At 44.9% G+C, this 26,132-nt stretch overlaps 16 non-coding genes across 16 annotated transcripts; 9 read left to right on the forward strand and 7 right to left on the reverse strand.

Moving 5' to 3' along the window:
* Positions 1-733: 733 nt before the first annotated feature.
* Positions 734-828, reverse strand: TRNAI-UAU (transfer RNA isoleucine (anticodon UAU)). Its single transcript has 2 exons — positions 791-828; positions 734-769 (listed from the first exon to the last, which is right to left on the reverse strand). It is a non-coding gene; the product is annotated as a tRNA-Ile (tRNA).
* Positions 829-1,241: 413 nt separating this feature from the next.
* Positions 1,242-1,323, forward strand: TRNAS-GCU (transfer RNA serine (anticodon GCU)). The gene has a single exon. It is a non-coding gene; the product is annotated as a tRNA-Ser (tRNA).
* A 1,823-nt stretch (positions 1,324-3,146) lies between these two features.
* Positions 3,147-3,241, reverse strand: TRNAI-UAU (transfer RNA isoleucine (anticodon UAU)). Its single transcript has 2 exons — positions 3,204-3,241; positions 3,147-3,182 (listed from the first exon to the last, which is right to left on the reverse strand). It is a non-coding gene; the product is annotated as a tRNA-Ile (tRNA).
* Positions 3,242-3,654: 413 nt separating this feature from the next.
* TRNAS-GCU (transfer RNA serine (anticodon GCU)) lies at positions 3,655-3,736 on the forward strand. Its single transcript has one exon. It is a non-coding gene; the product is annotated as a tRNA-Ser (tRNA).
* Positions 3,737-4,325: 589 nt separating this feature from the next.
* Positions 4,326-4,397, forward strand: TRNAT-UGU (transfer RNA threonine (anticodon UGU)). The gene has a single exon. It is a non-coding gene; the product is annotated as a tRNA-Thr (tRNA).
* Positions 4,398-5,559: 1,162 nt separating this feature from the next.
* TRNAI-UAU (transfer RNA isoleucine (anticodon UAU)) lies at positions 5,560-5,654 on the reverse strand. Its single transcript has 2 exons — positions 5,617-5,654; positions 5,560-5,595 (listed from the first exon to the last, which is right to left on the reverse strand). It is a non-coding gene; the product is annotated as a tRNA-Ile (tRNA).
* Positions 5,655-7,961: 2,307 nt separating this feature from the next.
* TRNAI-UAU (transfer RNA isoleucine (anticodon UAU)) lies at positions 7,962-8,056 on the reverse strand. Its single transcript has 2 exons — positions 8,019-8,056; positions 7,962-7,997 (listed from the first exon to the last, which is right to left on the reverse strand). It is a non-coding gene; the product is annotated as a tRNA-Ile (tRNA).
* Positions 8,057-8,469: 413 nt separating this feature from the next.
* Positions 8,470-8,551, forward strand: TRNAS-GCU (transfer RNA serine (anticodon GCU)). Its single transcript has one exon. It is a non-coding gene; the product is annotated as a tRNA-Ser (tRNA).
* A 589-nt stretch (positions 8,552-9,140) lies between these two features.
* On the forward strand, positions 9,141-9,212 carry TRNAT-UGU (transfer RNA threonine (anticodon UGU)). The gene has a single exon. It is a non-coding gene; the product is annotated as a tRNA-Thr (tRNA).
* A 1,162-nt stretch (positions 9,213-10,374) lies between these two features.
* On the reverse strand, positions 10,375-10,469 carry TRNAI-UAU (transfer RNA isoleucine (anticodon UAU)). Its single transcript has 2 exons — positions 10,432-10,469; positions 10,375-10,410 (listed from the first exon to the last, which is right to left on the reverse strand). It is a non-coding gene; the product is annotated as a tRNA-Ile (tRNA).
* Positions 10,470-17,544: 7,075 nt separating this feature from the next.
* On the forward strand, positions 17,545-17,616 carry TRNAT-UGU (transfer RNA threonine (anticodon UGU)). Its single transcript has one exon. It is a non-coding gene; the product is annotated as a tRNA-Thr (tRNA).
* Positions 17,617-21,205: 3,589 nt separating this feature from the next.
* On the reverse strand, positions 21,206-21,300 carry TRNAI-UAU (transfer RNA isoleucine (anticodon UAU)). The gene is made up of 2 exons: positions 21,263-21,300; positions 21,206-21,241 (listed from the first exon to the last, which is right to left on the reverse strand). It is a non-coding gene; the product is annotated as a tRNA-Ile (tRNA).
* Positions 21,301-22,384: 1,084 nt separating this feature from the next.
* Positions 22,385-22,456, forward strand: TRNAT-UGU (transfer RNA threonine (anticodon UGU)). Its single transcript has one exon. It is a non-coding gene; the product is annotated as a tRNA-Thr (tRNA).
* Positions 22,457-24,124: 1,668 nt separating this feature from the next.
* On the forward strand, positions 24,125-24,206 carry TRNAS-GCU (transfer RNA serine (anticodon GCU)). The gene has a single exon. It is a non-coding gene; the product is annotated as a tRNA-Ser (tRNA).
* Positions 24,207-24,795: 589 nt separating this feature from the next.
* On the forward strand, positions 24,796-24,867 carry TRNAT-UGU (transfer RNA threonine (anticodon UGU)). Its single transcript has one exon. It is a non-coding gene; the product is annotated as a tRNA-Thr (tRNA).
* Positions 24,868-26,027: 1,160 nt separating this feature from the next.
* On the reverse strand, positions 26,028-26,122 carry TRNAI-UAU (transfer RNA isoleucine (anticodon UAU)). The gene is made up of 2 exons: positions 26,085-26,122; positions 26,028-26,063 (listed from the first exon to the last, which is right to left on the reverse strand). It is a non-coding gene; the product is annotated as a tRNA-Ile (tRNA).
* Positions 26,123-26,132: the final 10 nt, after the last annotated feature.

Here is a 26,132-nt window from a genome sequence, read left to right on the forward strand (position 1 = left end):
CATAAATATCCTTCTCTCCTGCTGTCCATTCAAATGATACAAGGTATCTTGTACATAGAGAGAAAGGGAGAATAGGCAGACTTGTGCTTCAAAGATTTGGTGACCTTGGATGGGTGGGTTGAATGAAGAAGTGAACCTGGTTTCTGGGAAAGGAGTATTGAGATGAAGATGAGGAAAAGTGAACATGGACCACATTCATAGGTTAGAGAAATACATTTAATAGGTTGAATGGTTTTGAAAAGTGAACTTCGAGCAGTAATTGTTGTTTTTTAAATTGCGAATTAATTAAAAATGAATGTGGGATTGGAGGCACACTCTGAGCAGAAAAGCACCATAAGCTGCTATGGTGCAACTCAAGATGGTGAATAGAACCTTTAATATGATGATGCTCTTCTTTTGCTAGTTTTTTCGAGTCACCTTTTATTGTAAGTAGCTGATACAGCATTTTTTGCAGCTCTTCAGTTTATGGTTATCATGTGAGAACACTGTTTTCATCATATTTATTATTCTACAAATGTATTTTTAAATGCACTGATGTGGTGTTTGCATGAAATGCAAGATGGCACATCATGGAATGTTTAAACTGAGCATCGCGTAGGATATGTGATATTTGGCACCCAGAGGAGTAGGACACGTAGATCCTATAAGAAGTAAAGACTCTCTAGCAAGGGCCGTCCATACTCTGAGTTTAAACTTTACTTTTTGTGAAATGGTTTATGAAAAACAACACGGCTGCTCCAGGTGAGGCTCGAACTCACAACCTCGGCATGGCTCAGTGCAAGTACTGCTGTATAAGTACCGCGCGCTAACCGATTGCGCCACTGGAGCTCTCTCTTTTCACATCTCCCCAGGTGAGCCATCTACAGCTGACCAAGTAGATGACAGACACTGCTCCATCATTCACTGTGCAAGATCGACTCACATGCTAGCATGTTATCATGACTATTAAAAATACAGTCCAAACGGAATAGATTCTATAATTGTCCTATAACATATGCTCTGTCAATTCAAAACCCCATAGAATTATATCTTGACAGTTCTGACAAAGTCTAGGGGAATCTTATGAATATTTGTAATTAGCACATAGTAAGAATTTCCCAAAAATGAAATGTAGGTCCCTAATTGGGGGAAGACGTGGAATGTGAGATCTTGCCTCAGCTGTTTTTTTTCTTTTTTAGGTACAGTATATTGACACTTCAGTACCTTTTGTGAAGCAAGGTTTCAGATGGGGCTGTAGGGCAGACGAGGTGGCCGAGTGGTTAAGGCGATGGACTGCTAATCCATTGTGCTCTGCACGCGTGGGTTCGAATCCCACCTTCGTCGGAAAGCCATCAGAGTCTCTTTTGATGGCCAGCATTTCTTGTAGTATAATTACACTCTCTTTCAAGACAGAGCCAGGATCCGCTAGATGGGATCATCTGACTGTTCCATTTTAACAAATATGTCAAATAAAGTGAAGTATTTTGTGCGTAATAGAAATTAGATCTTTCATGGAGTTTCCAGAGGATTGCCTTTCACTCACTCCTGGCTTATTAACCAGTTTGGATAAATAGATTGATAAGAAAGCAGCTCTTACTCCTAAAGTTTAGGCCGTCTCAAATGAATGACTGTTAACATAAGTCTGCCCCACAGAGACAGATCACTTCTAATAAGTGGGTTCTCTATATGCCACTGATTGCAGACATACTAACTAGAGCTATCAGTATGGTCTTGAATGTGAAAACTCTTATTTTCTCATATGAAAATGTAGTTTTTCATACTTCCAAGAAAAGTGCCTTAAGCATGGTCTTCAATGTGTGCGCGCACGTGGACATTCATATGCAACTACGTTTCCATACAGAGTCTCAAAATCATAGATATATTCATACCTCAGTAAGAATACATGTTGCAATTTACATCCTGCGTGCAGACTGGCTTTGTAGCTCAGTGGCAGAGCACTGGTCTTGTAAACCAGGGGTCATGAGTTCAAGCCTCATCAGGGCCTTTTTACATGAGTCTTTCTGTATGTTGTTTTCAAGTCATTCTTCCCTGGAGTCACACCTTGCTTTAGGATTGCTTATTGCCAAGCTTCCCTTTCCTGCTTTCATATTATCAAGAAAATATCATGAAGATCATTGAATTATAAATTATTGCCTCACCCCTTCCGATCGCCTGACGAACGCCTGACAAACGCCATTCTCACCCTGCCGGGCAAAGCCAAATAAGCCATGTATGTTTACAGTTCCTTTGAAAGGCAGAGCGAGGACTAGGACCTCTGTTCCAACTGAATCTGCATCCACAGAAAGGATGTTATAAGGCCCTACAAATTTCACCAAGGAGATGTGAAATTCTTCCCCCATAAAATACTTTTTTTCCCAGATACCCCGGCTCTTAGGCAAATGAGGTTACTCCTCAAAACCCCACCCCCACTCACCATAAATATCCTTCTCTCCTGCTGTCCATTCAAATGATACAAGGTATCTTGTACATAGAGAGAAAGGGAGAATAGGCAGACTTGTGCTTCAAAGATTTGGTGACCTTGGATGGGTGGGTTGAATGAAGAAGTGAACCTGGTTTCTGGGAAAGGAGTATCGAGATGAAGATGAGGAAAAGTGAACATGGACCACATTCATAGGTTAGAGAAATACATTTAATAGGTTGAATGGTTTTGAAAAGTGAACTTCGAGCAGTAATTGTTGTTTTTTAAATTGCAAAGAAATTAAAAATGAATGTGGGATTGGAGGCACACTCTGAGCAGAAAAGCACCATAAGCTGCTATGGTGCAACTCAAGATGGTGAATAGAACCTTTAATATGATGATGCTCTTCTTTTGCTAGTTTTTTCGAGTCACCTTTTATTGTAAGTAGCTGATACAGCATTTTTTGCAGCTCTTCAGTTTATGATTATCATGTGAGAACACTGTTTTCATCATATTTATTATTCTACAAATGTATTTTTAAATGCACTGATGTGGTGTTTGCATGAAATGCAAGATGGCACATCATGGAATGTTTAAACTGAGCATCGCGTAGGATATGTGATATTTGGCACCCAGAGGAGTAGGACACGTAGATCCTATAAGAAGTAAAGACTCTCTAGCAAGGGCCATCCATACTCTGAGTTTAAACTTTACTTTTTGTGAAATGGTTTATGAAAAACAACACGGCTGCTCCAGGTGAGGCTCGAACTCACAACCTCGGCATGGCTCAGTGCAAGTACTGCTGTATAAGTACCGCGCGCTAACCGATTGCGCCACTGGAGCTCTCTTTTTTCACATCTCCCCAGGTGAGCCATCTACAGCTGACCAAGTAGATGACAGACTCTGCTCCATCATTCGCTGTGCAAGATCGACTCACATGCTAGCATGTTATCATGACTATTAAAAATACAGTCCAAACGGAATAGATTCTATAATTGTCCTATAACATATGCTCTGTCAATTCAAAACCCCATAGAATTATATCTTGACAGTTCTGACAAAGTCTAGGGGAATCTTATGAATATTTGTAATTAGCACATAGTAAGAATTTCCCAAAAATGAAATGTAGGTCCCTAATTGGGGGAAGACGTGGAATGTGAGATCTTGCCTCAGCTGTTTTTTTTCTTTTTTAGGTACAGTATATTGACACTTCAGTACCTTTTGTGAAGCAAGGTTTCAGATGGGGCTGTAGGGCAGACGAGGTGGCCGAGTGGTTAAGGCGATGGACTGCTAATCCATTGTGCTCTGCACGCGTGGGTTCGAATCCCACCTTCGTCGGAAAGCCATCAGAGTCTCTTTTGATGGCCAGCATTTCTTGTAGTATAATTACACTCTCTTTCAAGACAGAGCCAGGATCCGCTAGATGGGATCATCTGACTGTTCCATTTTAACAAATATGTCAAATAAAGTGAAGTATTTTGTGCGTAATAGAAATTAGATCTTTCATGGAGTTTCCAGAGGATTGCCTTTCACTCACTCCTGGCTTATTAACCAGTTTGGATAAATAGATTGATAAGAAAGCAGCTCTTACTCCTAAAGTTTAGGCCGTCTCAAATGAATGACTGTTAACATATGTCTGCCCCACAGAGACAGATCACTTCTAATAAGTGGGTTCTCTATATGTCACTGATTGCAGACATACTAACTAGAGCTATCGGTATGGTCTTGAATGTGAAAACTCTTATTTTCTCATATGAAAATGTAGTTTTTCATACTTCCAAGAAAAGTGCCTTAAGCATGGTCTTCAATGTGTGCGCGCACGTGGACATTCATATGCAACTACGTTTCCATACAGAGTCTCAAAATCATAGATATATTCATACCTCAGTAAGAATACATGTTGCAATTTACATCCTGCGTGCAGACTGGCCTTGTAGCTCAGTGGCAGAGCACTGGTCTTGTAAACCAGGGGTCATGAGTTCAAGCCTCATCAGGGCCTTTTTACATGAGTCTTTCTGTATGTTGTTTTCAAGTCATTCTTCCCTGGAGTCACACCTTGCTTTAGGATTGCTTATTGCCAAGCTTCCCTTTCCTGCTTTCATATTATCAAGAAAATATCATGAAGATCATTGAATTATAAATTATTGCCTCACCCCTTCCGATCGCCTGACGAACGCCTGACAAACGCCATTCTCACCCTGCCGGGCAAAGCCAAATAAGCCATGCATGTTTACAGTTCCTTTGAAAGGCAGAGCGAGGACTAGGACCTCTGTTCCAACTGAATCTGCATCCACAGACAGGATGTTATAAGGCCCTACAAATTTCACCAAGGAGATGTGAAATTCTTCCCCCATAAAATACTTTTTTTCCCAGATACCCCGGCTCTTAGGCAAATGAGGTTACTCCTCAAAACCCCACCCCCACTCACCATAAATATCCTTCTCTCCTGCTGTCCATTCAAATGATACAAGGTATCTTGTACATAGAGAGAAAGGGAGAATAGGCAGACTTGTGCTTCAAAGATTTGGTGACCTTGGATGGGTGGGTTGAATGAAGAAGTGAACCTGGTTTCTGGGAAAGGAGTATCGAGATGAAGATGAGGAAAAGTGAACATGGACCACATTCATAGGTTAGAGAAATACATTTAATAGGTTGAATGGTTTTGAAAAGTGAACTTCGAGCAGTAATTGTTGTTTTTTAAATTGCAAATAAATTAAAAATGAATGTGGGATTGGAGGTACACTCTGAGCAGAAAAGCACCATAAGCTGCTATGGTGCAACTCAAGATGGTGAATAGAACCTTTAATATGATGATGCTCTTCTTTTGCTAGTTTTTTCGAGTCACCTTTTATTGTAAGTAGCTGATACAGCATTTTTTGCAGCTCTTCAGTTTATGGTTATCATGTGAGAACACTGTTTTCATCATATTTATTATTCTACAAATGTATTTTTAAATGCACTGATGTGGTGTTTGCATGAAATGCAAGATGGCACATCATGGAATGTTTAAACTGAGCATCGCGTAGGATATGTGATATTTGGCACCCAGAGGAGTAGGACACGTAGATCCTATAAGAAGTAAAGACTCTCTAGCAAGGGCCGTCCATACTCTGAGTTTAAACGTTACTTTTTGTGAAATGGTTTATGAAAAACAACACGGCTGCTCCAGGTGAGGCTCGAACTCACAACCTCGGCATGTCTCAGTGCAAGTACTGCTGTATAAGTACCGCGCGCTAACCGATTGCGCCACTGGAGCTCTCTCTTTTCACATCTCCCCAGGTGAGCCATCTACAGCTGACCAAGTAGATGACAGACACTGCTCCATCATTCACTGTGCAAGATCGACTCACATGCTAGCATGTTATCATGACTATTAAAAATACAGTCCAAACGGAATAGATTCTATAATTGTCCTATAACATATGCTCTGTCTATTCAAAACCCCATAGAATTATATCTTGACAGTTCTGACAAAGTCTAGGGGAATCTTATGAATATTTGTAATTAGCACATAGTAAGAATTTCCCAAAAATGAAATGTAGGTCCCTAATTGGGGGAAGACGTGGAATGTGAGATCTTGCCTCAGCTGTTTTTTTTCTTTTTTAGGTACAGTATATTGACACTTCAGTACCTTTTGTGAAGCAAGGTTTCAGATGGGGCTGTAGGGCAGTCGAGGTGGCCGAGTGGTTAAGGCGATGGACTGCTAATCCATTGTGCTCTGCACGCGTGGGTTCGAATCCCACCTTCGTCGGAAAGCCATCAGAGTCTCATTTGATGGCCAGCATTTCTTGTAGTATAATTACACTCTCTTTCAAGACAGAGCCAGGATCCGCTAGATGGGATCATCTGACTGTTCCATTTTAACAAATATGTCAAATAAAGTGAAGTATTTTGTGCGTAATAGAAATTAGATCTTTCATGGAGTTTCCAGAGGATTGCCTTTCACTCACTCCTGGCTTATTAACCAGTTTGGATAAATAGATTGATAAGAAAGCAGCTCTTACTCCTAAAGTTTAGGCCGTCTCAAATGAATGACTGTTAACATATGTCTGCCCCACAGAGACAGATCACTTCTAATAAGTGGGTTTTCTATATGTCACTGATTGCAGACATACTAACTAGAGCTATCGGTATGGTCTTGAATGTGAAAACTCTTATTTTCTCATATGAAAATGTAGTTTTTCATACTTCCAAGAAAAGTGCCTTAAGCATGGTCTTCAATGTGTGCGCGCACGTGGACATTCATATGCAACTACGTTTCCATACAGAGTCTCAAAATCATAGATATATTCATACCTCAGTAAGAATACATGTTGCAATTTACATCCTGCGTGCAGACTGGCCTTGTAGCTCAGTGGCAGAGCACTGGTCTTGTAAACCAGGGGTCATGAGTTCAAGCCTCATCAGGCCCTTTTTACATGAGTCTTTCTGTATGTTGTTTTCAAGTCATTCTTCCCTGGAGTCACACCTTGCTTTAGGATTGCTTATTGCCAAGCTTCCCTTTCCTGCTTTCATATTATCAAGAAAATATCATGAAGATCATTGAATTATAAATTATTGCCTCACCCCTTCCGATCGCCTGACGAACGCCATTCTCACCCTGCCGGGCAAAGCCAAATAAGCCATGCATATTTACAGTTCCTTTGAAAGGCAGAGCGAGGACTAGGACCTCTGTTCCGACTGAATCTGCATCCACAGAAAGGATGTTATAAGGCCCTTCAAATTTCACCAAGGAGATGTGAAATTCTTCCCCCATAAAATACTTTTTTTCCCAGATACCCCGGCTCTTAGGCAAATGAGGTTACTCCTCAAAACCCCACCCCCACTCACCATAAATATCCTTCTCTCCTGCTGTCCATTCAAATGATATAAGGTATCTTGTACATAGAGAGAAAGGGAGAATAGGCAGACTTGTGCTTCAAAGATTTGGTGACCTTGGATGGGTGGGTTTAATGAAGAAGTGAACCTGGTTTCTGGGAAAGGAGTATCGAGATGAAGATGAGGAAAAGTGAACATGGACCACATTCATAGGTTAGAGAAATACATTTAATAGGTTGAATGGTTCTGAAAAGTGAACTTCGAGCAGTAATTGTTGTTTTTTAAATTGCAAATAAATTAAAAATGAATGTGGGATTGGAGGCACACTCTGAGCAGAAAAGCACCATAAGCTGCTATGGTGCAACTCAAGATGGTGAATAGAACCTTTAATATGATGATGCTCTTCTTTTGCTAGTTTTTTCGAGTCACCTTTTATTGTAAGTAGCTGATACAGCATTTTTTGCAGCTCTTCAGTTTATGGTTATCATGTGAGAACACTGTTTTCATCATATTTATTATTCTACAAATGTATTTTTAAATGCACTGATGTGGTGTTTGCATGAAATGCAAGATGGCACATCATGGAATGTTTAAACTGAGCATCGCGTAGGATATGTGATATTTGGCACCCAGAGGAGTAGGACACGTAGATCCTATAAGAAGTAAAGACTCTCTAGCAAGGGCCGTGCATACTCTGAGTTTAAACTTTACATTTTGTGAAATGGTTTATGAAAAACAACACGGCTGCTCCAGGTGAGGCTCGAACTCACAACCTCGGCATGGCTCAGTGCAAGTACTGCTGTATAAGTACCGCGCGCTAACCGATTGCGCCACTGGAGCTCTCTCTTTTCACATCTCCCCAGGTGAGCCATCTACAGCTGACCAAGTAGATGACAGACACTGCTCCATCATTCACTGTGCAAGATCGACTCACATGCTAGCATGTTATCATGACTATTAAAAATACAGTCCAAACGGAATAGATTCTATAATTGTCCTATAACATATGCTCTGTGTATTCAAAACCCCATAGAATTATATCTTTACAGTTCTGACAAAGTCTAGGGGAATCTTATGAATATTTGTAATTAGCACATAGTAAGAATTTCCCAAAAATGAAATGTAGGTCCCTAATTGGGGGAAGACGTGGAATGTGAGATCTTGCCTCAGCTTTTTTTTTTCTTTTTTAGGTACAGTATATTGACACTTCAGTACCTTTTGTGAAGCAAGGTTTCAGATGGGGCTGTAGGGCAGACGAGGTGGCCGAGTGGTTAAGGCGATGGACTGCTAATCCATTGTGCTCTGCACGCGTGGGTTCGAATCCCACCTTCGTCGGAAAGCCATCAGAGTCTCTTTAGATGGCCAGCATTTCTTGTAGTATAATTACACTCTCTTTCAAGACAGAGCCAGGATCCGCTAGATGGGATCATCTGACTGTTCCATTTTAACAAATATGTCAAATAAAGTGAAGTATTTTGTGCGTAATAGAAATTAGATCTTTCATGGAGTTTCCAGAGGATTGCCTTTCACTCACTCCTGGCTTATTAACCAGTTTGGATAAATAGATTGATAAGAAAGCAGCTCTTACTCCTAAAGTTTAGGCCGTCTCAAATGAATGACTGTTAACATATGTCTGCCCCACAGAGACAGATCACTTCTAATAAGTGGGTTCTCTATATGTCACTGATTGCAGACATACTAACTAGAGCTATCGGTATGGTCTTGAATGTGAAAACTCTTATTTTCTCATATGAAAATGTAGTTTTTCATACTTCCAAGAAAAGTGCCTTAAGCATGGTCTTCAATGTGTGCGCGCACGTGGACATTCATATGCAACTACGTTTCCATACAGAGTCTCAAAATCATAGATATATTCATACCTCAGTAAGAATACATGTTGCAATTTACATCCTGCGTGCAGACTGGCCTTGTAGCTCAGTGGCAGAGCACTGGTCTTGTAAACCAGGGGTCATGAGTTCAAGCCTCATCAGGGCCTTTTTACATGAGTCTTTCTGTATGTTGTTTTCAAGTCATTCTTCCCTGGAGTCACACCTTGCTTTAGGATTGCTTATTGCCAAGCTTCTCTTTCCTGCTTTCATATTATCAAGAAAATATCATGAAGATCATTGAATTATAAATTATTGCCTCACCCCTTCCGATCGCCTGACGAACGCCTGACAAACGCCATTCTCACCCTGCCGGGCAAAGCCAAATAAGCCATGCATATTTACAGTTCCTTTGAAAGGCAGAGCGAGGACTAGGACCTCTGTTCCGACTGAATCTGCATCCACAGAAAGGATGTTATAAGGCCCTACAAATTTCACCAAGGAGATGTGAAATTCTTCCCCCATAAAATACTTTTTTTCCCAGATACCCCGGCTCTTAGGCAAATGAGGTTACTCCTCAAAACCCCTCCCCCACTCACCATAAATATCCTTCTCTCCTGCTGTCCATTCAAATGATACAAGGTATCTTGTACATAGAGAGAAAGGGAGAATAGGCAGACTTGTGCTTCAAAGATTTGGTGACCTTGGATGGGTGGGTTGAATGAAGAAGTGAACCTGGTTTCTGGGAAAGGAGTATCGAGATGAAGATGAGGAAAAGTGAACATGGACCACATTCATAGGTTAGAGAAATACATTTAATAGGTTGAATGGTTTTGAAAAGTGAACTTCGAGCAGTAATTGTTGTTTTTTAAATTGCAAATAAATTAAAAATGAATGTGGGATTGGAGGCACACTCTGAGCAGAAAAGCACCATAAGCTGCTATGGTGCAACTCAAGATGGTGAATAGAACCTTTAATATGATGATGCTCTTCTTTTGCTAGTTTTTTCGAGTCACCTTTTATTGTAAGTAGCTGATACAGCATTTTTTGCAGCTCTTCAGTTTATGGTTATCATGTGAGAACACTGTTTTCATCATATTTATTATTCTACAAATGTATTTTTAAATGCACTGATGTGGTGTTTGCATGAAAGGCAAGATGGCACATCATGGAATGTTTAAACTGAGCATCGCGTAGGATATGTGATATTTGGCACCCAGAGGAGTAGGACACGTAGATCCTATAAGAAGTAAAGACTCTCTAGCAAGGGCCGTCCATACTCTGAGTTTAAACTTTACTTTTTGTGAAATGGTTTATGAAAAACAACACGGCTGCTCCAGGTGAGGCTCGAACTCACAACCTCGGCATGGCTCAGTGCAAGTACTGCTGTATAAGTACCGCGCGCTAACCGATTGCGCCACTGGAGCTCTCTCTTTTCACATCTCCCCAGGTGAGCCATCTACAGCTGACCAAGTAGATGACAGACACTGCTCCATCATTCACTGTGCAAGATCGACTCACATGCTAGCATGTTATCATGACTATTAAAAATACAGTCCAAACGGAATAGATTCTATAATTGTCCTATAACATATGCTCTGTCTATTCAAAACCCCATAGAATTATATCTTGACAGTTCTGACAAAGTCTAGGGGAATCTTATGAATATTTGTAATTAGCACATAGTAAGAATTTCCCAAAAATGAAATGTAGGTCCCTAATTGGGGGAAGACGTGGAATGTGAGATCTTGCCTCAGCTGTTTTTTTTCTTTTTTAGGTACAGTATATTGACACTTCAGTACCTTTTGTGAAGCAAGGTTTCAGATGGGGCTGTAGGGCAGACGAGGTGGCCGAGTGGTTAAGGCGATGGACTGCTAATCCATTGTGCTCTGCACGCGTGGGTTCGAATCCCACCTTCATCGGAAAGCCATCAGAGTCTCTTTTGATGGCCAGCATTTCTTGTAGTATAATTACACTCTCTTTCAAGACAGAGCCAGGATCCGCTAGATGGGATCATCTGACTGTTCCATTTTTTTTTTTTTTTTTTTTTTTTGAAACCGTTTATTGTATTTTGAAAAAGTTACAGTTATGGGCCTACAACCACCCGGCCGGCCGCTAGAGTGACAAAAGCATATGACATACATACAGTAAGAGTCTCTTGGCGGTGCAGATTGGTAAAGCAGGAGACATCAATAGCGCAGGCCGCATAACCCCAAGCCCACAATACGGTTTCCTTTTATCAAAACAGAACAACACAAAAAACCACACCCGCAAGGCAACCCGCAATCCAAAGTGACGGCACGTGCTCCGTAAGTGGGGGATCCCAACCAGCAGCAAAACTCTGAAGAGGGGAATGGGAGTAGATCAGGGACTGGGGAACCACGTGCCCACGGCTGAGAGAGGGGGGTCGGCTAGGGGGACGGAGCTGGCGAGGCAGCCGGTAGCAGTGGCGGCTCACAAATATCCCCACGGTAGGCGTTCCAGGGGCCCCAGATTTTCACCCACGCCCCAGGCTTACCCCTCGCCACATACACCACCTTTTCACGAAACATGCACCAATCCATATGTTCTTTCCAGGCCAACACCGCCGGGGGCCTCTGGGATCCCCACAATTGAGCAATGTCCCGCTTAGCTATCATGTATCCCAGAGTCACCCACCGTGTCTGCGGGACCGAATAGTCATTTGGTTCCCACACATTCAGCAAGCATCTCCTCGCTTCAGGCAACAGCGCGACACGCGTAACCACACGCAGAACCTCATGCACACCACGCCAGAATCGCTCCACCTTTGGGCACTCCCACAGTATGTGCATGAAGGTTGCCAAAGCACCACAGCCACGCTTACACAATCCGTCACCAGCAAAGCCCATACGTAGAAGCCTTGGCCCCGTCACGTAAACCCGGTGAAGGATCTTAAGCTGGACGAAGCGAAGGCGAGCCGGGATGGCCACCTCCTTCGGAGAGGCCACCGCGGAAATCCAATCCTCGTCGTCCAGTTCCAGCCCGTCGGCCACCCAGGCCTCGCGGAGACTAGTCAGCAGGCACGATCTGTCGTTGATCAGTTTTTTATATATCAGGGAGATTGTGCTGTCTGGGACATGGCCATCCAGCACTCTGTCCTCCAGGGGGGAAGACTCCGGAATGGACGCGACATCCGGAAAGACGGAGCCCAGCGCGTGGCGGACTTGTAGGTACCGAAAGTACTCACTGCCTTGCAGCTGAAACTCCGTCTGCAGCGTCTCAAAAGTTTTGAATCCCCCCCTCGTCCAGAGATCTCCCACCGTGCTGATTCCGATCGTGTCCCACTTCTCGAAGCCCTTCGATGTCCACAGGGAGCCCAACCTCCCAGACGCATATAGCGGTGACGCCCGGGTCAAACGGTCCTTCCACCCCATAGCTGCATTAGCCGCGTGCCAGACACGCACCATGACACGCGTCGGTCCCGTCAGACGGGAGTCGGGCGCGCCAGAGTAGAGCGCTCGATTGTAATCGCCACCGGGCAGGAGCATCTTGTCCATTTCAAATGCCGGGTTCAAGGCGGGCCCGTAAAGGCCATGATTAATTGCAGCTAGTTGGGAGGCCCAGTAATACCGTTTAACGTCCGGGAGGGCGACCCCCCCATCGTACCACGGGAGCGTCAATTTAGCCAGAGCAATGCGCGGCCTTCCGTCTCAGAACAGGCGCCGCTGGAGGCTCTCCACCTCACGGAAGTAGCGCGCCGGAACCAAGTCCATAGTATTCTGGAGGGCGTACAGAAAGCGCGGCAAGGACATCATCTTAAACAAGGCCGCTCGGCCAAGCGGCGAAAGCGGAAGACGCCGCCAACGCGCAACGTCCTCCTTCAAGCGCTGGAGGGGGGGTAGCAAGTTCCGCTCATAGCGGGCCTCCGGGTCTAGAGTAATATATATACCCAGGTACCGGAACCCCTGGGAGGCAATCTGGATCGGGCAGTCCCGTGGTAGGGCCGGAGCCTCCCCGGAAAGCACATATACGCAGGATTTCGCCCAGTTGATGACGAGGCCTGAGTTACGACCGAAGGAGCGCAAAACATCAACCAGGACAATCAGCGATTTACGCGGGGAGGCGAGATACAAAAGGATATCATCGGCGTAGAGGGACACGCGGTCCTCATGCTCGGGGGTCCAGCGGAGACCACGGATAGAAGGGTGCCACCGTAGCCACTCCGCCAAGGGCTCCAAGGCCAGTGCAAACAGGAGCGGCGACAAGGGGCAACCCTGACGCGTGCCCCGCCCCAGCGCGAACGGGGCCGAGACTCGCCCATTCACCACCACCTGCGCCAATGGGCCCGAATACAACAATTTGACCCAGCTAATGAATCCCGGTCCAAATCCAAATTTCGCCAGCATCGCCCAGATGTATGGCCACTCCAGCGTGTCAAACGCCATGGTGGCGTCTAAGGACGCCAAGATGGCCGGCTCCCGCACAAACGGGACACGCGCAAGCACCCCGTGCAAGCGTCGCAGATTAAGAGCCGTGTTGCGGTGGGGTATAAAGCCAGATTGGTCTTGGTGGACCAGATTGCCCACCACGCCGACCAACCGGTTGGCCAACACCTTGGCAAGGATTTTGGGCTCCGCGTTCAAGAGCGAGATCGGCCTATAGGATGTGACCCGCTCACGGGGTCTCCCCTCCTTGTGGATCACCACGATTGTAGCCAGACGCTGGTCCGGCGGGAGGGAACCCTGCGAGTGGGCCGCCAGGAACATCGCGCACAGGTGGGGCGCTAGTACATCCGGGCGCAGCTTGTAAAGCTCGATGGGGATACCATTGGGGCCCATGGCCTTGCCGGATGCAACCGAGCGAATAGCCAGGGCTATTTCGTCCGAGGTGGGAGGAGCGTCCAGCAAATCCCTGTCCTCCACCGTAAGGGAGGGCAGCGCGATGTCCCGAAGCAGGGCATGGGAATCTTCCTCCGAGCAGGGGGAAACCGGGGAGTACACCTCGCGGAAGTAATCCGCGAAGCAGGAGACAATGGCTTCTGGCTCGGTGACACACGCACCATCCATCCTCTCAATCAAAGGAACCACACGACTCGCTCTCTCCCTCTTATCCAACCACGCAATCAATTTGCCAGCCTTATCACCCACATCATACAATCGCCCCTGCTGCTCTCTACTGAGGCCCCTGGCCGCCTCCGTGACGAGGGCCCTATAGGCCGCCTGCTTGAGGTGTAGAACATGCAGCTTGGCATCCGTTACCCCGCTCCCCAGGTCACCCTCCAGTTCCGCAATCTCGGCCTCCACCCGGGTCACTTCCTCCCGCTCGCGCCTCCGGGCATGGGAGATAAAGGAGAGGGCCTCCCCTCTGAGAACTACCTTAAAAGCCTCCCACAGGGAGATGGCCGAAGGGACAGACCCCATATTCTCGTCAAAATATCGCTGTAAGGATTTGATCAAGTCGGCCCGAATGGTGGGGTCGCGCAAATACCATGCATTGATTGGAGCCACCCTGCCCTCCCCCCTCGGGAAGACATCGAAATGTAACAGCAATGGGGAGTGATCTGAAATACCCCGCGCCAGATGGCACACCTCCCCCACCCTCCCAGCATAGGCCGCCGGGACAAGGATGTAATCAAGCCGCGAGAGGCTACCATGGGCACCCGAGTGGAAGGTGTATTGCAGCTGTGCGGGATGCTTTAGTCGCCAGCAATCCACCAGGCCCAGTGTGTCTAAAAGGCCGGGCAGCCACGCCTGTGCCCGGGGGAGGTCCCTAGGGGGATGACGATCCATAGACCCAGAAGCTACCGCATTAAAGTCCCCCCCAACCACCAGCAGGCCACCCGGAAGGTCCAGGAGGAGGCGCCCCAGGTCCGCAAATGTAGTGGCTTGTAACCCAGGCGGGACGTACACTGATATAAAAATAAACACTCTACCCTCTATTCTACCCACCAGGACAGTGTAGCGTCCCCTCTCATCATGGCGCACCTCATCGATCTCCAACGGGAGCGAGTTCTTGATCATGATACCCACCCCCCGCGAGCCCGAAGTGAAGCCCGAATGGGCCACCAAACGATAGCCCCGCCGATTCATAGCCTGAAAGGAGTTACCTATAAGGTGTGTCTCCTGCAGGAAGACAACATCTGGTGAAATACGTTTCAAGAACTGCAGGACCACACCACGCTTAATCCTATCCCCCAGGCCGTTAACATTCCATGACAACACAGTCAAATCCCTACCCCCCATCGTACGTAGAAACAATCAGTCGTCCCCCACAGAGCATCTTGAGAGCAACAATACAGTAGCGGGTTTGCCTTGCGGTGCAAACAAACAACACACCCCCCCCACCCCCCCATCCCAACAGAACTCCCCCCTCCCTGCACCCCTGCATGAGCCCAGACAGCCCCCCCAAAGTGCAGTGTGCCTGTTGCCCCATAGATGAAAACTAACTAGTCCCCCAGAGGAGGAGGGAAGCCCCCAACAGACCCCGATCGACCTCCATAGGAGGGGAACATATACGATCAATAAATGGTAAAGGAATGTTGTCCCGAGCAAGGCCTATTATTCACCCCTCAATTCTGATCCGGCGGGCCCTCCCCGCTGACCGCACCCCCCCCACCCCCTCGGCCCCGATCTCCAGGCAGAGTGTCCAACCAGTCCCCAGCCGCCTCGGGCCGGTCAAAGAAGTGCGTGCGACCATCGACCTCCACCCTCAGCTTAGCTGGAAAAAGCATTGAGTACTTAAGGTTCAGGTCCCGTAAGCGACGTTTAACACCGAGAAAACTCAGTCTCTGCTTTTGGACCGCCGGAGTAAAGTCTGGGTAGAAATGCACATCCATGTTATCAAGCTTGACCGGTCCCTGTTGCCTGGAGGTCTGCAGGATAGCGTCTCTGTCCCGAAAGTTAAAAATCCGGGCAATGAGAGGCCGTGGCGGGGCACCGGCCTTAGGTCTGCCTCCAGGGACCCGGTGAGCACGTTCCACCGCAAAAAGCTTACTCAGCCCCCGGGGCTGGAGATGGGTAAGGATCAATTCTTCCACAAAAAGATCTGCCGCCTCCGCCTCTCGTCCCTCCGGCACCCCCACAATACGAACATTATTCCTCCGGGCCCGACCCTCGGAATCCTCCAGTCGCCGGTCCATCAGGGCGCTCGCCTGGCCGAGCCGGCGCACCTCCTTCTGGAGGGCCACCACATCCGTCGTGAGGCTCGTTGTGGTGTGGGTCAGGGAATCGACCCGGTCGTTCGTTTTGGACAAGTCAGCCCTCACGAGGCTCACATCCACAAGGACCGAGTCTATTTTTTGCGCTAGGGTGTCGAAGCGCTGGTCCACCGAGGCCTTCATCTCTGCGATGGCGCCCATGACGTCCCGGAGGGTCAGATCCACCGGCTGAGCAGATGCTTCCGTCGGGCCCGCCGGGGATGTGCGCGATGTCTCCGGAGATCCCTTCTGGAGAGTGTAGCGGTCCATACTGTTGGATTGGTGCGCCGGGCCACGGCGGGTCGTCTTCACCTTCGCCCGGTCGCCATCTTGTTTGGTGGACATGCTTGCTCTCCCACCGTCGTGCCAATCTCCTCGAACGGGCCGATAAACCAGTTCACGGGTTCCGGGGGGGGGAGGGCGACCACTGGACCGCAGGACGACCCACAGCCGGCGGGTCAGCCGGGCACCTGGACAAGGCCACACCACCGCACCCCGCTCCGCAACCCTACCTCGCTTGAGGGCAAGGAGGGCGCGAAAGCGAAAGTGAAAGCGCGGGGTACGGGAGTCGCCCAGCCTTGCCCGCCGCTGTTGTTCACTTTGTCCCCGGATCGCCCCACTACTCCAATCCGGGGGGCCGGCGCGGAGAAGGCCGCAACCTTCGATCGGTGCTCCCACCGGTGTCCGGGGTCCAATTCGAACCCGAAAAACGGGTGGCGCCTCAGCTCGGGTTCACCGACACAGTCCCCTCAACAAGGACAGGATATCACCAGGATTAATTCAGGAGGTCGCGGAGGTCCTCGGGAGCCTCGCACCTACGCGGCCATCTTGGTTGCGCGCTAGGCTCCTCCTCTGACTGTTCCATTTTAACAAATATGTCAAATAAAGTGAAGTATTTTGTGCGTAATAGAAATTAGATCTTTCATGGAGTTTCCAGAGGATTGCCTTTCACTCACTCCTGGCTTATTAACCAGTTTGGATAAATAGATTGATAAGAAAGCAGCTCTTACTCCTAAAGTTTAGGCCGTCTCAAATGAATGACTGTTAACATATGTCTGCCCCACAGAGACAGATCACTTCTAATAAGTGGGTTCTCTATATGTCACTGATTGCAGACATACTAACTAGAGCTATCAGTATGGTCTTGAATGTGAAAACTCTTATTTTCTCATATGAAAATGTAGTTTTTCATACTTCCAAGAAAAGTGCCTTAAGCATGGTCTTCAATGTGTGCGCGCACGTGGACATTCATATGCAACTACGTTTCCATACAGAGTCTCAAAATCATAGATATATTCATACCTCAGTAAGAATACATGTTGCAATTTACATCCTGCGTGCAGACTGGCCTTGTAGCTCAGTGGCAGAGCACTGGTCTTGTAAACCAGGGGTCATGAGTTCAAGCCTCATCAGGGCCTTTTTACATGAGTCTTTCTGTATGTTGTTTTCAAGTCATTCTTCCCTGGAGTCACACCTTGCTTTAGGATTGCTTATTGCCAAGCTTCCCTTTCCTGCTTTCATATTATCAAAAAAATATCATGAAGATCATTGAATTATAAATTATTGCCTCACCCCTTCCGATCGCCTGACGAACGCCTGACAAACGCCATTCTCACCCTGCCGGGCAAAGCCAAATAAGCCATGCATATTTACAGTTCCTTTGAAAGGCAGAGCGAGGACTAGGACCTCTGTTCCGACTGAATCTGCATCCACAGAAAGGATGTTATAAGGCCCTTCAAATTTCACCAAGGAGATGTGAAATTCTTCCCCCATAAAATACTTTTTTTCCCAGATACCCCGGCTCTTAGGCAAATGAGGTTACTCCTCAAAACCCCACCCCCACTCACCATAAATATCCTTCTCTCCTGCTGTCCATTCAAATGATATAAGGTATCTTGTACATAGAGAGAAAGGGAGAATAGGCAGACTTGTGCTTCAAAGATTTGGTGACCTTGGATGGGTGGGTTTAATGAAGAAGTGAACCTGGTTTCTGGGAAAGGAGTATCGAGATGAAGATGAGGAAAAGTGAACATGGACCACATTCATAGGTTAGAGAAATACATTTAATAGGTTGAATGGTTCTGAAAAGTGAACTTCGAGCAGTAATTGTTGTTTTTTAAATTGCAAATAAATTAAAAATGAATGTGGGATTGGAGGCACACTCTGAGCAGAAAAGCACCATAAGCTGCTATGGTGCAACTCAAGATGGTGAATAGAACCTTTAATATGATGATGCTCTTCTTTTGCTAGTTTTTTCGAGTCACCTTTTATTGTAAGTAGCTGATACAGCATTTTTTGCAGCTCTTCAGTTTATGGTTATCATGTGAGAACACTGTTTTCATCATATTTATTATTCTACAAATGTATTTTTAAATGCACTGATGTGGTGTTTGCATGAAAGGCAAGATGGCACATCATGGAATGTTTAAACTGAGCATCGCGTAAGATATGTGATATTTGGCACCCAGAGGAGTAGGACACGTAGATCCTATAAGAAGTAAAGACTCTCTAGCAAGGGCCGTCCATACTCTGAGTTTAAACTTTACTTTTTGTGAAATGGTTTATGAAAAACAACACGGCTGCTCCAGATGAGGCTCGAACTCACAACCTCGGCATGGCTCACTGCAAGTACTGCTGTATAAGTACCTCGCGCTAACCGATTGCACCACTGGAGCTCTCTCTTCTCACATCTCCCCAGGTGAGCCATCTACAGCTGACCAAGTAGATGACAGACACTGCTCCATCATTCACTGTGCAAGATCGACTCACATGCTAGCATGTTATCATGACTATTAAAAATGAAGTCCAAACGGAATAGATTCTATAATTGTCCTATAACATATGCTCTGTCTATTCAAAAACCCATAGAATTATATCTTGACAGTTCTGACAAAGTCTAGGGGAATCTTATGAATATTTGTAATTAGCACATAGTAAGAATTTCCCAAAAATGAAATGTAGGTCCCTAATTGGGGGAAGACGTGGAATGTGAGATCTTGCCTCAGCTGTTTTTTTTCTTTTTTAGGTACAGTATATTGACACTTCAGTACCTTTTGTGAAGCAAGGTTTCAGATGGGGCTGTAGGGCAGACGAGGTGGCCGAGTGGTTAAGGCGATGGACTGCTAATCCATTGTGCTCTGCACGCATGGGTTCGAATCCCACCTTCGTCAGAAAGCCATCAGAGTCTCTTTTGATGGCCAGCATTTCTTGTAGTATAATTACACTCTCTTTCAAGACAGAGCCAGGATCCGCTAGATGGGATCATCTGACTGTTCCATTTTAACAAATATGTCAAATAAAGTGAAGTATTTTGTGCGTAATAGAAATTAGATCTTTCATGGAGTTTCCAGAGGATTGCCTTTCACTCACTCCTGGCTTATTAACCAGTTTGGATAAATAGATTGATAAGAAAGCAGCTCTTACTCCTAAAGTTTAGGCCGTCTCAAATGAATGACTGTTAACATATGTCTGCCCCACAGAGACAGATCACTTCTAATAAGTGGGTTCTCTATATGTCACTGATTGCAGACATACTAACTAGAGCTATCAGTATGGTCTTGAATGTGAAAACTCTTATTTTCTCATATGAAAATGTAGTTTTTCATACTTCCAAGAAAAGTGCCTTAAGCATGGTCTTCAATGTGTGCGCGCACGTGGACATTCATATGCAACTACGTTTCCATACAGAGTCTCAAAATCATAGATATATTCATACCTCAGTAAGAATACATGTTGCAATTTACATCCTGCGTGCAGACTGGCCTCGTAGCTCAGTGGCAGAGCACTGGTCTTGTAAACCAGGGGTCATGAGTTCAAGCCTCATCAGGGCCTTTTTACATGAGTCTTTCTGTATGTTGTTTTCAAGTCATTCTTCCCTGGAGTCACACCTTGCTTTAGGATTGCTTATTGCCAAGCTTCCCTTTCCTGCTTTCATATTATCAAGAAAATATCATGAAGATCATTGAATTATAAATTATTGCCTCACCCCTTCCGATCGCCTGACGAACGCCTGACAAACGCCATTCTCACCCTGCCGGGCAAGCCCTACCGGGCAAAGCCAAATAAGCCATGCATATTTACAGTTCCTTTGAAAGGCAGAGCGAGGACTAGGACCTCTGTTCCGACTGAATCTGCATCCACAGAAAGGATGTTATAAGGCCCTACAAATTTCACCAAGGAGATGTGAAATTCTTCCCCCATAAAATACTTTTTTTCCCAGATACCCCGGCTCTTAGGCAAATGAGGTTACTCCTCAAAACCCCTCCCCCACTCACCATAAATATCCTTCTCTCCTGCTGTCCATTCAAATGATACAAGGTATCTTGTACATAGAGAGAAAGGGAGAATAGGTAGACTTGTGCTTCAAAGATTTGGTGACCTTGGATGGGTGGGTTGAATGAAGAAGTGAACCTGGTTTCTGGGAAAGGAGTATCGAGATGAAGATGAGGAAAAGTGAACATGGACCACATTCATAGGTTAGAGAAATACATTTAATAGGTTGAATGGTTTTGAAAAGTGAACTTCGAGCAGTAATTGTTGTTTTTTAAATTTCAAATAAATTAAAAATGAATGTGGGATTGGAGGCACACTCTGAGCAGAAAAGCACCATAAGCTGCTATGGTGCAACTCAAGATGGTGAATAGAACCTTTAATATGATGATGCTCTTCTTTAGCTAGTTTTTTCGAGTCACCTTTTATTGTAAGTAGCTGATACAGCATTTTTTGCAGCTCTTCAGTTTATGGTTATCATGTGAGAACACTGTTTTCATCATATTTATTATTCTACAAATGTATTTTTAAATGCACTGATGTGGTGTTTGCATGAAATGCAAGATGGCACATCATGGAATGTTTAAACTGAGCATCGCGTAGGATATGTGATATTTGGCACCCAGAGGAGTAGGACACGTAGATCCTATAAGAAGTAAAGACTCTCTAGCAAGGGCCGTCCATACTCTGAGTTTAAACTTTACTTTTTGTGAAATGGTTTATGAAAAACAACACGGCTGCTCCAGGTGAGGCTTGAACTCACAACCTCGGCATGGCTCAGTGCAAGTACTGCTGTATAAGTACCACGCGCTAACCGATTGCGCCACTGGAGCTCTCTCTTTTCACATCTCCCCAGGTGAGCCATCTACAGCTGACCAAGTAGATGACAGACACTGCTCCATCATTCACTGTGCAAGATCGACTCACATGCTAGCATGTTATCATGACTATTAAAAATACAGTCCAAACGGAATAGATTCTATAATTGTCCTATAAAATATGCTCTGTCTATTCAAAACCCCATAGAATTTTATCTTGACAGTTCTGACAGAGTCTAGGGGAATCTTATGAATATTTGTAATTAGCACATAGTAAGAATTTCCCAAAAATGAAATGTAGGTCCCTAATTGGGGGAAGACGTGGAATGTGAGATCTTGCCTCAGCTGTTTTTTTTCTTTTTTAGGTACAGTATATTGACACTTCAGTACCTTTTGTGAAGCAAGGTTTCAGTTGGGGCTGTAGGGCAGACGAGGTGGCCGAGTGGTTAAGGCAATGGACAGCTAATCCATTGTGCTCTGCACGCGTGGGTTCGAATCCCACCTTCGTCAGAAAGCCATCAGAGTCTCTTTTGATGGCCAGCATTTCTTGTAGTATAATTACACTCTCTTTCAAGACAGAGCCAGGATCCGCTAGATGGGATCATCTGACTGTTCCATTTTAACAAATATGTCAAATAAAGTGAAGTATTTTGTGCGTAATAGAAATTAGATCTTTCATGGAGTTTCCAGAGGATTGCCTTTCACTCACTCCTGGCTTATTAACCAGTTTGGATAAATAGATTGATAAGAAAGCAGCTCTTACTCCTAAAGTTTAGGCCGTCTCAAATGAATGACTGTTAACATATGTCTGCCCCACAGATACAGATCACTTCTAATAAGTGGGTTCTCTATATGTCACTGATTGCAGACATACTAACTAGAGCTATCGGTATGGTCTTGAATGTGAAAACTCTTATTTTCTCATATGAAAATGTAGTTTTTCATACTTCCAAGAAAAGTGCCTTAAGCATGGTCTTCAATGTGTGCGCGCACGTGGACATTCATATGCAACTACGTTTCCATACAGAGTCTCAAAATCATAGATATATTCATACCTCAGTAAGAATACATGTTGCAATTTACATCCTGCGTGCAGACAGGCCTTGTAGCTCAGTGGCAGAGCACTGGTCTTGTAAACCAGGGGTCATGAGTTCAAGCCTCATCAGGGCCTTTTTACATGAGTCTTTCTGTATGTTGTTTTCAAGTCATTCTTCCCTGCAGTCACACCTTGCTTTAGGATTGCTTATTGCCAAGCTTCCCTTTCCTGCTCTCATATTATCAAGAAAATATCATGAAGATCATTGAATTATAAATTATTGCCTCACCCCTTCCGATCGCCTGACGAACGCCTGACAAACGCCATTCTCACCCTGCCGGGCAAAGCCAAATAAGCCATGCATATTTACAGTTCCTTTGAAAGGCAGAGCGAGGACTAGGACCTCTGTTCCGACTGAATCTGCATCCACAGAAAGGATGTTATAAGGCCCTACAAATTTCACCAAGGAGATGTGAAATTCTTCCCCCATAAAATACTTTTTTTCCCAGATACCCCGGCTCTTAGGCAAATGAGGTTACTCCTCAAAACCCCACCCCCACTCACCATAAATATCCTTCTCTCCTGCTGTCCATTCAAATGATACAAGGTATCTTGTACATAGAGAGAAAGGGAGAATAGGCAGACTTGCTTCAAAGATTTGGTGACCTTGGATGGGTGGATTGAATGAAGAAGTGAACCTGGTTTCTGGGAAAGGAGTATCGAGATGAAGATGAGGAAAAGTGAACATGGACCACATTCATAGGTTAGAGAAATACATTTAATAGGTTGAATGGTTTTGAAAAGTGAACTTCGAGCAGTAATTGTTGTTTTTTAAATTGCAAATAAATTAAAAATGAATGTGGGATTGGAGGCACACTCTGAGCAGAAAAGCACCATAAGCTGCTATGGTGCAACTCAAGATGGTGAATAGAACCTTTAATATGATGATGCTCTTCTTTTGCTAGTTTTTTCGAGTCACCTTTTATTGTAAGTAGCTGATACAGCATTTTTTGCAGCTCTTCAGTTTATGGTTATCATGTGAGAACACTGTTTTCATCATATTTATTATTCTACAAATGTATTTTTAAATGCACTGATGTGGTGTTTGCATGAAATGCAAGATGGCACATCATGGAATGTTTAAACTGAGCATCACGTAGGATATGTGATATTTGGCACCCAGAGGAGTAGGACACGTAGATCCTATAAGAAGTAAAGACTCTCTAGCAAGGGCCGTCCATACTCTGAGTTTAAACTTTACTTTTTGTGAAATGGTTTATGAAAAACAACACGGCTGCTCCAGGTGAGGCTTGAACTCACAACCTCGGCATGGCTCAGTGCAAGTACTGCTGTATAAGTACCGCGCGCTAACCGATTGCGCCACTGGAAATCTCTCTTTTCACATCTCCCCAGGTGAGCCATCTACAGCTGACCAAGTAGATGACAGACACTGCTCCATCATTCACTGTGCAAGATCGACTCACATGCTAGCATGTTATCATGACTATTAAAAATACAGTCCAAACGGAATAGATTCTATAATTGTCCTATAACATATGCTCTGTCTATTCAAAACCCCATAGAATTATATCTTGACAGTTCTGACAAAGTCTAGGGGAATCTTATGAATATTTGTAATTAGCACATAGTAAGAATTTCCCAAAAATGAAATGTAGGTCCCTAATTGGGGGAAGACGTGGAATGTGAGATCTTGCCTCAGCTGTTTTTTTTCTTTTTTAGGTACAGTATATTGACACTTCAGTACCCTTTGTGAAGCAAGGTTTCAGTTGGGGCTGTAGGGCAGACGAGGTGGCCGAGTGGTTAAGGCGATGGACTGCTAATCCATTGTGCTCTGCACGCGTGGGTTCGAATCCCACCTTCGTCGGAAAGCCATCAGAGTCGCTTTTGATGGCCAGCATTTCTTGTAGTATAATTACACTCTCTTTCAAGACAGAGCCAGGATCCGCTAGATGGGATCATCTGACTGTTCCATTTTAACAAATATGTCAAATAAAGTGAAGTATTTTGTGCGTAATAGAAATTAGATCTTTCATGGAGTTTCCAGAGGATTGCCTTTCACTCACTCCTGGCTTATTAACCAGTTTGGATAAATAGATTGATAAGAAAGCAGCTCTTACTCCTAAAGTTTAGGCCGTCTCAAATGAATGACTGTTAACATATGTCTGCCCCACAGATACAGATCACTTCTAATAAGTGGGTTCTCTATATGTCACTGATTGCAGACATACTAACTAGAGCTATCGGTATGGTCTTGAATGTGAAAACTCTTATTTTCTCATATGAAAATGTAGTTTTTCATACTTCCAAGAAAAGTGCCTTAAGCATGGTCTTCAATGTGTGCGCGCACGTGGACATTCATATGCAACTACGTTTCCATACAGAGTCTCAAAATCATAGATATATTCATACCTCAGTAAGAATACATGTTGCAATTTACATCCTGCGTGCAGACAGGCCTTGTAGCTCAGTGGCAGAGCACTGGTCTTGTAAACCAGGGGTCATGAGTTCAAGCCTCATCAGGGCCTTTTTACATGAGTCTTTCTGTATGTTGTTTTCAAGTCATTCTTCCCTGCAGTCACACCTTGCTTTAGGATTGCTTATTGCCAAGCTTCCCTTTCCTGCTCTCATATTATCAAGAAAATATCATGAAGATCATTGAATTATAAATTATTGCCTCACCCCTTCCGATCGCCTGACGAACGCCTGACAAACGCCATTCTCACCCTGCCGGGCAAAGCCAAATAAGCCATGCATATTTACAGTTCCTTTGAAAGGCAGAGCGAGGACTAGGACCTCTGTTCCGACTGAATCTGCATCCACAGAAAGGATGTTATAAGGCCCTACAAATTTCACCAAGGAGATGTGAAATTCTTCCCCCATAAAATACTTTTTTTCCCAGATACCCCGGCTCTTAGGCAAATGAGGTTACTCCTCAAAACCCCACCCCCACTCACCATAAATATCCTTCTCTCCTGCTGTCCATTCAAATGATACAAGGTATCTTGTACATAGAGAGAAAGGGAGAATAGGCAGACTTGCTTCAAAGATTTGGTGACCTTGGATGGGTGGGTTGAATGAAGAAGTGAACCTGGTTTCTGGGAAAGGAGTATCGAGATGAAGATGAGGAAAAGTGAACATGGACCACATTCATAGGTTAGAGAAATACATTTAATAGGTTGAATGGTTTTGAAAAGTGAACTTCGAGCAGTAATTGTTGTTTTTTAAATTGCAAATAAATTAAAAATGAATGTGGGATTGGAGGCACACTCTGAGCAGAAAAGCACCATAAGCTGCTATGGTGCAACTCAATATGGTGAATAGAACCTTTAATATGATGATGCTCTTCTTTTGCTAGTTGTTTCGAGTCACCTTTTATTGTAAGTAGCTGATACAGCATTTTTTGCAGCTCTTCAGTTTATGGTTATCATGTGAGAACACTGTTTTCATCATATTTATTATTCTACAAATGTATTTTTAAATGCACTGATGTGGTGTTTGCATGAAATGCAAGATGGCACATCATGGAATGTTTAAACTGAGCATCGCGTAGGATATGTGATATTTGGCACCCAGAGGAGTAGGACACGTAGATCCTATAAGAAGTAAAGACTCTCTAGCAAGGGCCATCCATACTCTGAGTTTAAACTTTACTTTTTGTGAAAAGGTTTATGAAAAACAACACGGCTGCTCCAGGTGAGGCTCGAACTCACAACCTCGGCATGGCTCAGTGCAAGTACTGCTGTATAAGTACCGCGCGCTAACCGATTGCGCCACTGGAGCTCTCTCTTTT

Source organism: Triturus cristatus, chromosome 12 (assembly GCF_964204655.1).
Source record: "Triturus cristatus chromosome 12, aTriCri1.1, whole genome shotgun sequence".
Lineage (NCBI taxonomy): Eukaryota > Metazoa > Chordata > Amphibia > Caudata > Salamandridae > Triturus > Triturus cristatus.